Source organism: Triticum aestivum, chromosome 6B, assembly GCF_018294505.1.
Source record: "Triticum aestivum cultivar Chinese Spring chromosome 6B, IWGSC CS RefSeq v2.1, whole genome shotgun sequence".
Taxonomy (NCBI): domain Eukaryota; kingdom Viridiplantae; phylum Streptophyta; class Magnoliopsida; order Poales; family Poaceae; genus Triticum; species Triticum aestivum.
The window spans coordinates 44,038,422-44,047,997 of record NC_057810.1 but is presented as its reverse complement, the minus strand read 5'-3'; positions in this window follow the sequence as shown (position 1 = coordinate 44,047,997).

Below are 9,576 nucleotides of genomic sequence, written 5' to 3'. Positions count from 1 at the left end.
ATGAAGATGTTTTCTACTAAAAATACTCCTCTTGATCCTAATGATATGCCTTTGTCTTCCTTGATTGAGAATAATAATGAATCTATGGATGTGAATTTTGTTGGTAGGAATAGTTTTGGAAACAATGCATATAGAGGGAATTTTAATGCTAGACCGTTCCCTAGTAATTCCTCTAATAATTATGGAAATTCCTTCCATAATTCTTATGGTAATTTTAATAAGATGCCCTCTGATTTTGAGAATAGTGTGAAAGAATTTATGATTTCTCAAAAGAATTTTAATGCTTTGCTTGAAGAAAAATTGCTCAAAGTTGATGATTTGGCTAGGAACGTTGATAGACTTTCGCTTGATGTTGATTCTCTTAAACTTAGACCTTCTCCTCCTAAGCATGATATCAATGAGTCTCTCAAAGTAATGAGAATTTCCATTGATGAGTGCAAGGAAAGAAACGCTAGATTGCGTGCTAAGAAAGATAGCTTTATAAAAGCGTGTTCTTCTAGTTTCCGTGAAAATAATGATGAAGATCTTAAAGTTATTGATGTGTCTCCTATTAGATCTATGTTTTGCAATATGAGTTTTGATGATTATGGGACTGATAATGAATCAACTTTGCCTAGAAGGCGTCCCAAGAATTCGGAGTCTTTAGATCTTAATGCTAAATTTGGTAAAAGAGAGATTGGAGAATCCTCAACTTCTAATAATGTTGAACCTACTATCTCGGATTTGAAGGAATTTGACCATGATAATTGCTCTTTAAAAGGTTGTACTCATGCTTATAGTCAAAACAAAGCTTTTACCAAACATATTGTTGATGCCTTGATGCAATCTTATGAGGAAAAACTTAATTTGAAAGTTTCTATACCTAGAAAACTTAATGATGAGTGGGAACCACTATAAAAATTATAATCAAAGATTTGAGTGTTTTGCTTTGTGTGATTTGGGTGCTAGTGTTTCCACTATTCCGAAAACTTTATGTGATATTCTAGATTTTCATGATCTTGATGATTGCTCGTTAAATTTGCACCTTGCGGATTCCACCATTAAAAATCATATGGGAAGGATCAATGATGTTCTTATTGTTGCAAATAGAAATTTGGTGCCCGTAGATTTTATCATTCTTGATATAGATTGCAATCTTTCTTGCCCTATTATTCTTGGTAGACCTTTCCTTAGAACGATTGGTGCGATTATCGATATGAAAGAAGGGACCATTAGATTCCAATTTCCCTTAAAGAAAGGCATGGAGCACTTTCCAAGAAAGAAAGTCAAATTACCTTATGAATCTATCATGTGTGCTACTTATGAATCAAGTGCCAAAGATGGCACTCGTTAGATCTATCTTCGCTTTTATGCCTAGCTATGGGCGTTAAACGATAGCACTAGTTGGGAGGCGACCCAATTTTCTTTATGTTCTTTGTTTTTGTTCCAGTTTAGTGTTAAATTTTGTTTCTACTTTCTGTTTAGATGTTTTTTTATCTTTTGTTTAGTGTTTGTTCCAAGTAGTACCTATAGGATAAACTATGATGATGGTTGATTTGATTCTGCTGAAAAACAGAAACTTTGCGCTCACGAGAAAAAATTCAATAAATCACAGAAACAAGCTTTTGCATTGATTCGTTTTGATGCTGATCAATAAACAAATTTTCCAGTACGTCCTATTTTGGTAGGATTTTTGGAGTTCCATAAGTTTGCGTTAGTTACAGATTGCTATAGACTGATCTGTTTTTGACAGATTCTGTTTTTCGTGTGTTGTTTGCTTATTTCAATGCATCTATGGCTAGTAATTCAGTCTATGAACCATAAAGAAATTGGAATACAGTAGGTTTAACACCAAAATAAATAAAGAATGAGTTCATTGCAGTAACTTATGTGGTGGTTTTGTTTTCTTTCACTAACGGAGCTTATAAGATTTCCTGTTGAGTTTTGTGTTGTGAAGTTTTCAAGTCTTGGGTAAAGCTTTTATGGACTATGGAATAAAGAGTGGCAAGAGCCTAAGCTTGGGGATGCCCAAGTTACCCCAAGATATTCAACAATAGCCAAAAGCCTAAGCTTGGGGATGCCCCGGGAAGGCATCCCCTCTTTCGTCTTCGTTCATTGGTAACTTTACTTGGAGCTATATTTTTATTCACCACATGATATGTGTTTTGCTTGGAGCGTCGTGTATTATATTGGTCTTTGCTTGTTAGTTTACCACAATCATCCTTGCTGTAACACACCTTTTGGGAGAAGCCTATTTTGATTAGAATTTACTAGAATACTCTATGTGCTTCACTTATATCTTTTCAGCTTGATAGTTTTTGCTCTACTGCTTCACTTATTTCTTTTAGAGCATGGTGGTGGATTAATTTTGAAGAAATTGCTAGTCCCTCATGCTTCACTTATATTATTTTGAGAGTCTTTTAGAACAGCATGGTATTTGCTATGGTTATAATTTGGTCCTAGAATGATGAGCATCCAAGTTGGGTATAATAAAAACTATCATAGGATGTGAATTGGATGCTATGATCAATTTGATGCTTGATAATTGTTTTGAGATATGGAGGTAGTGATATTAAAGTCATGCTAGTTGGGTGATTATGAATTTAAAGAATGCTTGTGTTGAAGTTAGCAAGTCCCGTAGCATGCACGTATGGTTAAAGTTATGTAACAAATTTGAAACATGAAGTGTACCTGGCTTGTGCATCCTTATGAGTGGTGATCGGGGACGAGCGATGGTCTTTTCCTACCAATCTATCCCCCTAGGAGCATGCGCGTAGTACTTGATTTTTGATGACTTCTAAATTTTTGCAATAAGTACATGAGTTCTTTTGACTAATGTTGAGTCCATGGATTATATGCACTTTTACCTTTCCGCCATTGCTAGCCTCTTCGGTACCGTGCATTGCCCTTTCTCACCTTGAGAGTTGGTGCAAACTTCACCGGTGCATCCAAACCCCGTGATACGATACGCTCTATCACACATAAACCTCCTTATATCTTCCTCAAAACAGCCACCATACCTACCTATTATGGCATTTCCATAGTCATTCCGAGATATATTGCCATGCAACTTTCCACCATTCCGTTTATCATCATCATGACATACATTACTTTTGTCATATTGCCATTGCATGATCATGTAGTTGACATCGTATTTGTGGCAAAGCCACCATGCATTATTTTTCATACATGTCACTCTTGATTCATTGCACCATCCCGGTACACCGTCGAAGGAATTCATATAGAGTCATATCTTGTTCTAGTTTCGAGTTGTAATTCATATGTTGTAATCAATAGAAGTGTGATGATCATCATTTTTAGAGCATTGCCCAAAGAAAAAAAAGAAAAGCCAAAAGAAAAAAAGAAAGGCTCAAAAAAAGAAAAAGAAAGAAAAAGAAAAAGAAAGAAAAAAGAAAATAAATAAAAAGGGCAATGCTACTATCTCTTTTTCCACACTTGTGCTTCAAAGTAGCACCTTGTTCTTCATGTAGTGAGTCGCATATATTGTGCTTCAAAGTAGCACCATGTTTTTCATATAGTGAGTCTCATAAGTTGTGCTTTTCATACTAGTGGGAATTTTTCATTATAGAACTTGGCTTGTATATTCCTATGATGGGCTTCCTCAAATGCCCTAGGTCTTCATGAGCAAGCAAGTTGGATGCACACCCACTAGTTTTCTTTTGTTGAGCATTCATTTATAGCTCTAGTGCATCCGTTGCATGGCAATCCCTACTCCTCATGTTGACATCAATTAATGGGCATCTCCATAGCCCGTTGATTATCCTTGTAAATGTGAGACTTTCTCCTTTTTGTCTTCTCCACACAATCCCCATCATCATATTCTATTCCACCCATAGTGCTATATCCATGGCTCACGCTCATGTATTGCGTGAAGGTTGAAAAAGTTTGAGATTATTTAAGTATGAAACAATTGCTTGGCTTGTCATCAGGGGTATAGAAGTTGGGAACATCTTTGTGTGACGAAAATGAAGCATAGCCTAACTATATGATTTTGTAGGGATGAACTTTCTTTTTCCATGATATTTTGAGAAGACATGATTACTTTGATTAGTATGCTTGAAGTATTACTATTTCTTTTATCAATATGAACTTTTATTTTGTATTATTTGGATCTGAACATTCATGCCACATTAAAGAAAATTACATTGAGAATTATGCTAGGTAGCATTCCACATCAAAAATTCTCTTTTTATCATTTACCTACTCGAGGACGAGCAGGAATTAAGCTTGGGGATGCTTGATACGTCTCCAACGTATCTATAGTTTTTTATTGTTCCATACTATTATATTACCTGTTTTGGATGTTTATGGGCTTTATTTTATACATTATTATCATCTTTGGAACTAACCTACTAACCGGAGGCCCAGCCCATATTGTTGTTTTTTTGCCTATTTTAGTATTTCGAAGAAAAGGAATATCAAACGGAGTCCAAACGGAATGAAACCTTCAGGGGCATGATTTTTGGAAAGAACAAGATCCGGAGAGCTTGGAGTGCAAGTCAAGAAACAGCCGGAGCCTCCACGAGATAGGAGGGCCCCCCCCCCCTGTAGGGCGCGCCCCCCTATCTTGTGGGACCCTCGGGCGTCCACCGACGTACCTCTTCCTCCTATATACTAGATCGGGTTCGCGCCTAGGCGCGAGGGTGTCGGTCACAACATTTTGACAAAGCGTGTAACAATTTATCGGTAGGGACCCAGGTATAGCATGTGCAGGCAACGAATAGTGTTAGAAGCAAAACATAATGGAAGAATCAAACTCGGTGCTTTCATACGACCAGAGATAAAACACAGGACCATACATTAATTTTTACGAGGGTGACGGTTCCAACATTTTGGTCAAGCAGGTAATGCAATAAGTTAGTGAAATCCTGGTTTAGCATAACGTTACACTGACTGATATAAGCAGAAATGGACCCCACTATATTCTTTACACACTTTCTTCTCTTGCTGCCACACTAAAGGGAGAGAATTCCATGACGCAATGGTGGCATTTAGACCAAAAATGCTAAGAACTTGAGAAACAAAATCAAACTTAACCACTATCTCAATACCTATAAATAAACCACAGCATGACTGCATGCTTGGCTCCAGCTCTTCAACTTTATATTCAGCTTCTTTTAAATTTCATACCACTGCACAATTCCCAGCTTATTTTCTTACTCTGTTTTGATTGACGCCTTGAGCTTTACCCTACAAAGGGGAAAAGGAAGTTGTTAACTGAAAGTCCAAGCTAATCAAAGTTCTGAAGCAAACTTACAAAGCAACGCTAGTTAAGAGTATCTTTGATCAGCCAACATAGGGTCCTGCTTTGCTAATCTCATAGCCAACATAACGTCCCCTTTGTTAATCTCATAGCCAACAAAACAAAAGTATAACCATATTTTCTGAACCATATAAAACATCTCAAATTTTGATAGTTCCTGTTATTTTAGGGCAATTTATATATGTGCATTCTTCAGATTTCAGCATGGTATTCTTCTACCAAGATTCCAGCCGTCTTCTCACAAAAAATATATTTTATGGCAGATCATCAAGCTCACCTATACAACTTAAACTTTCAGAAATAGACTTACTTTAATGATAAGAATATTTTTGTCACCCAATCAAAAAGGCTATGGTCAAGAAACATGGAAGAATCGGCGTGGTTAAAATTTAGCCAGTCAAATCAGCTGCCCAACGCATAAATAGAACTGTGGCAAGGAAAAAATAAAACACGATGGAAATAGTGAGAAGCCTCTACATCACCATCCATGCATCCTGTGTTCCCAGCCTCGCCTCAACTGCAACCCTTTTGTACTTCTTCCACTAAAGATGTAGGGCATCTTCTGTTGGGTCCTGCAGAGCATTTTAAATCAAAAGTCAAATTTATGTAAAGAAGAGAATTTTTTACAGCTAGATGATCAGAACTCTTCCCAATCTAGCAACCAATTTGTCTAACCTAACCCTGTCCTCATGGCTAAAGGAGATGATTAGAACATGGTCATCGCAGATCCAGAAAATTGGCCAGGTTGTACAATGACATTTTTTGAAGTAAAATGCTGACACAAAATCAATCAGTGCACAAAAAATGAATTACTCTCCAATATTCGACATTGGGTAGAACTATAAGTGCATAAACATTACGGTCATTATAAAAAGGAATCCAGGTACATGCATTAAGCATACAGAGACCTATTTCCTGGAAGTGACACTACTCCCACTTGAGAAATAGGAATGGAGAGAGATGGTCGCAGTCAAAAGAAAGTCATTAACATGGCAGTCAAACTTATAAGCTCAGTTTATTTTTCACAGTCAAACTTATAGGCTCAGCCTATTTGTCAGGCATCAAACTACTTTGTATGGTTAAGGCAGGATCTAAAATGAGAAAGAAAGTAAGGCAAAACCACACGATTTCCACTACTCAATAATCTAAGCACTTGGGTAATTACACTAAGCAAGACGGCCGGATTGCGCTGAGCCCTGTGCGCGTCCGAGGGCTCCCGTGAATCTTATTTCTGGATAGCTTTTTCTCCAAATGGTAGGTGTGGATGGAGAATGGTAACATCAAGAGGTGTAGGGAGTAGCAACAACACACCTTGCTGCTCTGGGATTCTGTGGGGGTGAATAGCTCCCATGCGACGTAGTTGGTGTGAATTGTCTCTCATGCGACGTAGTTGGTTGTAATCGCTCTCATGCGACATCTTCGTTGGAAAAAATAGCTCCCATGCGACACTGCTGCCTAATCCAAAGACACATGTTTAAAACTCAAATCAGGTGAGCGGGACCCACAGCATGGGACCCACTAACTTATCCAACTCAGCATTGGTCAGGTGAGCGGGACCCACAGCGTGGGACCCACTAACTTATCCAGGTCAGCATTGGTACAAGAGGACACCGAGCCGTGCCCCGAGCCGTGTAGCACCCGAGCCCATCCTCCCCCCTCCCCCTCCCCGACCGTTGTTGTTCTTTTTCTCCGGCGACGACGCGCAGCAACGCCGTTCCGGGCCGCGACCTAGCAATGTCGAGCTCCGCTTCAGCCTCCCGCCGCTCATGGCCGCGCTATGGCGCAGTGCCCATGACAAGATGCCCTGCATGCCCACGTATCGCACCCCTGAAGCGGCTAGTCACAACGACCGACAAGAATGGCAACCTTGGGCGGGAATTCGTGAAATGCGAGAGCAAACCAGAGCAGGGAAAGGTGAGATTTTACTTCTCAATATGCCAATTTTGGTTTTTGTCTCCCAATTTCATATTTGCCCATTTTTCCCCATCGGATTTGGGATTTAGGGTTCATCTTTCCGATTTCAGAAATTGAAGCAATGCACCCATTTTGAGTGGCTAGATGAGTACATAGAGCGGATTCAACTGGAGGGTGCATCAGGGGAGCTCGATTTACTGTTGGAGGCGGAGAAGTTGGGCAAGTTTGGATCGGGCGCATCTGGATCCGGGGCCCCTGGATCTGGCAATTCCATCGGGGGCGCCCGCCCTTCCATTGGTGATACTGTGGGGGATGCAGGAGTGACGGCAGAGCTGAAGAAGCTGAACAAGCAGATGAAGAAACTCATCAAATTGCAGAAGCAGGGCAATTTGATGGGGCTCATGGCCGCACTTTTTTATGTTTGTGTAATTGGTCTCGCATTTGTTTATGTGATGATAATTAGTCGTAAGTGAATAGATTGGGCATCATTTGTAATCGGGATGATATGTACATTTGAATAAAAGTGTTGCGCTGTATGAATTCAGCATGTCCTCTCCACTCTGTTTCGGCCCCGTTTTTTATTTCTTCAGTTCGTCATCAGTTTCAGTTTCAGTGGTAGAGGGAGAAAAGGAAAAAAAGGTTCGTCCACAGTTGCCCGAAAAGGCCAGGCCCATATAGAAGTTAGGCAGGGCCGAATAGAACATATCCAGGCCCATTGATAAAAGGAGTGCAAAAAAAGTGCACACGGTCATTGACATCGATATATCTTTTCGGCTTTAGATCATTTCACAAATTTTAAGTTTCCTGCAGTCACCTTTTTTGAGATAACTCATCTGATAATTATTTGAGATATTTTTATGCATAAGCTATTTGAGATAATTATTTGAGCAGTTTTTGTGAACCAAAAAAGTTGCAATTGTTTGGTTCTAGTTTATTTCAACCAAGCACCATTTCTTAATATATTTTTTTACTTGTGCTATGGTGTTTTCAAAGTTTTACTCGTGTGTTTCAACCGAAAAAGGTTGTGCCCAAAAAAGAAGACATCTAGTGTGCCCCTAGTAGCATCTCCTTACAACATAGAGGGGCATCCCCTTACAACCAGGGGCAGATCCATACTTGGTCATGGGTGTACACCCAAATCTTTTGGCTAGACATTTTTATATATGGTGTATACTTTAATACATTCAGTGCCCAAATGACCTTTCTCGCTAATGCCATGTTTGGCAGCAAAAAATGACATAGCAAGCATGATTTAAACATCAAACAACACTTGCGCATGTCATCAGCACCAGATAATTAGCATTTTTCTTGCCTATTGTCTTCAAATGCATTGTATACCAACTGTATGATTATGTAGTACAGTACATAATCTTTATTGTCAATTTCTTGGTAACGTACATTTTAGATACCAGATCAATTGTTTTTTAGTACACATGGCCACATAAATAAAATGCAATGGAGAAACTTTAGGACCGAAAAAACATATAGATAGATAGTGGGGCATCGGGTACCCTAGTAGCATAGATAGATAAAACATATAGAGGGGCATCCCCCCACTACATATAGTTCATAAAACATGAAAGTAAAATAATTAAAACTAGATATATAAAAGACACGGGCACACACGCCCGAACCAACACAAACACAAACTAGAGCCCCAAACTAGATAGATAGAAGACTCGCCCCTTGAACAACTCCTTGGCCCCTCCTCCTTGCCACTCCTTGGCCCCTCCTCCTTGGGCCCCTCACTCGTCATCCTCCGGCATCTGGTAGGGGAGGGTGTGCATGCCATTGGGGTGAGGGAAGATGTGGTGGAAGTTGGTGAAGATGTTGTAGGTCGTGAACGCGATAAACTCGCATCCACACCAGAACACCTGGCCGAGGAGGTGGTGAGCGTCGTAGGGGTTGGTGAAGGTGACGTGGAGGCCGATGACGAGGCCGTTGGCGTTGCCATCGTACTGCTCGTGGAGGTGGAACATGGGCGGAGTGCCCGGAGGGAGGTGGCGGTAGCCGGCTTGGAGGAAGAAGCGAGCGAACTCTCTAGGGCCCCTCCACCTAGAGATGGCCCACACCCTCAGGCTATTCTCGACGACGACTCCGGCCGGGTAATGCCTCTCCGGCACGGTGGGAGGGCGACGGTAGGTAGGGCCGTTGAACTGCATGGTGGCTCGAGTGGGATTTGGCTCGAAAAGAAGAAGGGGAGGAGGCTTGAGAGATGAGTGTGAGAGGATGAGGAAATGGTGCCCTTTTATAGCCGCGTTGCAGCTGTGGTCAATGTGTACACGGTGCCTTCTGGATCGTTTTCTCTTCTCCGTTCGCACTGGCATAAGTAATTGCGGGCATTAATTCAAAAAACGGCGGCCAGAGCATCCAAAGAGGCATGGGCAGCACAGGCGAGT